The sequence below is a fragment of the Mustela nigripes genome, chromosome X (genome assembly GCF_022355385.1).
Source record: "Mustela nigripes isolate SB6536 chromosome X, MUSNIG.SB6536, whole genome shotgun sequence".
NCBI lineage: Eukaryota > Metazoa > Chordata > Mammalia > Carnivora > Mustelidae > Mustela > Mustela nigripes.
Genome location: NC_081575.1, coordinates 41,087,654 through 41,092,427, shown reverse-complemented (window position 1 = coordinate 41,092,427; position 4,774 = coordinate 41,087,654). Strand labels below are relative to the sequence as shown.

General features: G+C 37.9%; 1 pseudogene; it reads right to left on the bottom strand.

Moving 5' to 3' along the window:
• Window positions 1-148: 148 nt before the first annotated feature.
• Window positions 149-3,021, bottom strand: LOC132007040 (mesoderm-specific transcript homolog protein-like; annotated as a pseudogene).
• Between the last annotated feature and the right edge of the window lie 1,753 nt (window positions 3,022-4,774).

The window sequence follows — 4,774 nt, the reverse complement described above, 5'->3', positions numbered from 1 at the left end:
GGGCGGTGGACTATTAGGTCACCCTTAGCCAGAGCTTCTGCAGGCTTTTTACCATATGCTGATCATCAATGTGAGTCAGATGGACTTTTGTAAAAGAATCCTGTTTGGTGGCCAGGACCTTTTTGGGGCATTGCTTCCTAAGTGGAATCTATAACAGATAAGGGAGTAGGGGAGGTAATACAGGGGAGCTACTCATCTCAGCTTGAAAGGAGCTGTTGAAGACCATATGTGCATTCAAGAAGCCCATGGGATTCTCTAGCTGTGGGTAGTGGCTAATGTGGTCATCCAGAATTGACATCATGGATTATGGCATTATTTTATTATACAGCTTCAAAAACTCTGGATATAGACTCACAGGATCCAATGACCCATAAATAAAATGAAAGGGACCAGTTACAGAAGCAAGAGCTCTCATCCAGCATCTTCTGAGCATCTTCTTCTGGTTGATGTACTGTTAGAGACTGTTGATAACGAAGTTTTCCCATCATTGTATCCCTGCCCACATGCCCCATAGCTCATTCTCAGAGGGTTGGGTGTATAGCCTAAAGACTGGGATGAGACCTTGGAAGAAGACAGAAAAGTTCAATTGTGTGAGGATGGGTGACAGGATGACTCCTTCTTTGAGAAGTTTTGGAGGAGAAGATAGTGAGTCTCAGAAAATATACTTCCATCTGACAGAGACTCTTTATGGTAAGCTAAAAAGATCCATTCTTCTAGAACATGTAAGAGCAGCTCCTGAGCAGCAAAGCTCCATAATCATGAGACAAAAAGTTGGTCTTGTGGTTCTGGAGCCCCAGATACCCCAAAAGTGCCTCCTCAAATATGGAATACTGATATGGTCTTGGTTTGTCACTGAAGCCAATGCCCAAGAAATCAAGGGCAATCATTTAATGAAACCACAGGGTCAGACCTTCCCAAATCTTGTGCCAATCATAGCTGGATATTGGAAAGCCATGTCATAGCACAACTATCTCGGGACTTCCAACCACACCTGTAGTCCTGGGAGAAGACTAATAGTCCCTTGTAGGTAAAAAACTTGCCTGAAAACTTCCATGACTGAAGAACAGGAGAAATGGGGGTGGGGTTGGATATGCAGATAGGCAGCAAGTAGAGGCACAGCCCATAGCCCCACTTGAGCCCAAAACTCCCCTTTGTCCTATTATCATTTCTATTTGCATCTCAAATCATCTTTTATCTTCCTAAATAAAATTTCCAAGATGTGCCTTTAATATGGTGTCAGAAGAAACACTACAAGTTATGACTTTTCTCATGTGTTTATATTTCAGAGTTAAGATCTTAAAGGAGGCAGAACTGAAATAGTATTCAGTGTACAGGGTCAATCAGGATTAATAGCTGAAGAAGGGATCAGACATATATTAATCAACCTTCCTTGATCAACATTGGATGTTGCTATCAGAGGAAGTCCCTGAGCTTGGGCACATAGGCTCTCTGTAGCTGAGGTAATGACTGAAAAGGTTAATGGGTGACATTTGCCAGCTGACTGCACACTAAGCAGATGAAGGAGAGAGTCTGTCTTTGGGAGGGGATTCTGGGTGATCCATATTCATGTCTATCATAGGTTCACTATCAAATGATGCTCTGGCCAGGTAGACAACAGTAAGTTGACAGTTGTTTTCTCTCAGCACTTGTTTCTGGCTTCCATTTCTTGATGAAAAGAGGGATGTGGTCACACTATTTGGTTTTCCCTTTTTAGGCATCATGCCCTTTGTTTGCTATTATGCTCTCTATTCTTACATCATAGCTCCACTACAATGTGTTTACATGTGCTTCCTGAATCCAAGATGTCCTGGCTTCCCTAAATTTGGGGCTATTACCAGAAATTTTCATTTGACTATTATTTTTCCAAAATTCACCCATGTTTGTGCTTTTGGAATGCCTATGAGATGTACTTAATAATTACTTATTCCATTCCTTAAGTTTCTTTGCCTCTCATCTTCTTTTTCTTTTTATCTTTCTGTGAGGTGTTCTGTATTATTTCTTCCACTTGTCTTCTAGTTCACCAATTCTCTATCCAGGTATGTCTCCTTCATTGTATAAAATTTCTTTAATCTTTTGTTCTAGTGGTTACAATGATTTTAGTCTAGAAAACTCATTTAGCACATGTTTGATACTGAGCTTCTTCTTATATGTTCTGTCATGTGTACACACACACACACACACACACACACACATTTATTTTTTATGTTGGCATTTGGTAATAATTCTGTGGTGGTTTCCATTCTGATTTCTTGTTTGATTTTGCTGATGGGGGCTTGTTTGTAGATTATGTTCTTATATTGAGGGAGTTTATCTTCAGGAATCTTTCAAAAGCTTTAATTAATATTAAGCTCCTCCAGAAAAGATTATTGTACATTTGCCATTTGATTAGGTTGCCTCCAGGAATTATTTGGGTCATGCTGATAGTGTTAATTTGAACCCCAGGGCTACACTAGAACACTCCTGTGATGGAAAATTCTCAGACTTTTTTCCCTTCACTCAGAGCTAAGAACTGGGAATAGAATTTTCTTTGGCATCTCCTATTCCCATTGGAAAAAAGTAAAGTTTTCACATAGAATGTAGTCATTCAAGCACCAAATCATGCAAAGCTGAGTATTTAATGTGAGAGGTCTTCTTTTGTCGGGGCAGTGTGGCTAGAGTTTAAAAAAAAAAAGCAAAAAACGAACAAACAAAAAACCCAAATCAAAATCAAAAACAAAACAAAAACACCCTGAACATTCAAATAGCCTAAGTTAAAATACATGGCCAGCATCAAGGAAAGTCATTCTAATACTATTAATTTATGTAACTCTTCTCTGACTTAATCAAAGTGACAGATTTCCACTTGCAGATCTGGACTCATAGGATCTTTTCATCATGATTAAAAGCAAACAACTAATCAAACAAAGAAGCAAACAACAAGTAATATATAATACCAGATTTCCCCCTCCATTTTTGAGACTGAGTACCTAGTAAGACTCTTACTAATTCAACCTGACACACCTGAGTGTGCACCGGGCCCATGGCTGTAAGTCAGTAGTTACACGTCCCTGATTGGCTAAGTCAGAGCTAAGTGTGGCTTGAGTTGCTTTGACAGGTTGCCTCAATTATCCTCATGATGCAATGTGCTAGTCATTGAAGTTTTCATTATCCACAGGAAAGATTACAGACTCGGAAGGAATAGAATCAGATAAATCTGGGCAACTTATAATAGGAAGTTCAGTTACTAAGGAGCCTGTAATGGGATGAACTTTTAGATTTAGCAATTTCTGTACTGAGTTTGGACTCTCCTTCAGTTTTTTAATGAATTCTGTAACGAGTTGTAATATTGAGTAAGTTTAAGTAGCGTATGTTTGACTTAATACTATTTCCCCAGAATTGTTGCTTATAATTCATTATTTAAGCAATAAATCTATTTCTCTAAATTAATCTTTACTCTTAACCACACCATTAGAGAACTATTAACTATACCATTAGAGAATGGATGCTCACCAGATATCCTTTGTCATTAATCACCTTCTGAAGTGAACAATCAGATGTACTCACTTCCTCTTCTTGTCTTCAACATCAACACCCATTTTTCTTTGTTATACCTTGAATTGCATATCTGTCACTCACCCTTGCAGTCTCAGTCTTAATAGTCTATATGGTGTATATACAACATTGTTTTACTCATGTTCCTATCTGATTTCTGAAATCATGGATTTAAAATTTTTTCGATTTTTGTAGATTTTCTGGATTTGTCTCTTTGGTTGAAAATATTATCCTTCACAGCAGCATTTACTAATTATTTTAAAAGTACAAATGCCATTCTTAAAATATTGACCAAATATTGGTGTCTAAAGGAACTGCTAATTCATTTCTAAGGATTGAAATTAGGTATCTCAGTTTTCACAGTGATAAGAAGATAGAAAAATTAAAATACAATAAAATTAGGCAGCATTCAAAGAGCCTTGAGTAAGAGAACGGTGAATGACGTCACCTTAGTTTTCTAATAGGAGAACATATAATTGGTATCGTGGAAGAGGTAGCATAATTGCCCATGTATAGCTCTGGTTTCATATCTCAGGTGGGTTGAATCATGCAGCCCCAACTTTGTATCATGTAATCCTGACTCCCAGTATCTCAGATAGGATCATAATTGGAGACAGAGTCCCTAATGAGACAATCAAATTAAAATATATTCTTTAACATTGACCCTAATCCAAATGACTTTTTTCTGTATAAACAGGGAAAATATGAAAATTGAGACATGCATATAAAGAACATAATTTGAAAAAATAATGGGAGAGGTCAACTGCGTAAGCGCTTAGGGGATAGGCCAGGAATACATCCTTCCCTTACACATCTCAGCAGAAATCAACATGACCCACAACTACTGATTTGGACTTCTAGCCACAGAAATGTATTATCATACATTTCTGTTCTTTAAGTTCCCCAGTGTGTGGCACTTTGTATGATAAGAGAACACACTAACACAGATTTGGGTTCTGGCAGTAGAGTGAAATTGTAACAAAGAATTAACAATGTGGAAGTGGGTTTGAAGTTGGTAATGAGTAAAGGTGGCAGAATTTTGAGGTATATGACAGAACAAGTCAAGATTTCTTAAGGGACTGCTGGGTGAAATATGGACATTAAATGTACTTCAGGAGAGGGATCATACAGAAAAGAGGAGAGCTGTGAAGGACTATCATCTCAGAGAATACAAACAGCATCATGAAAAATATGTTGCTAGAAATGAGTATCAGGGTGCTTCTCGTGAGATAACAGATGGAAA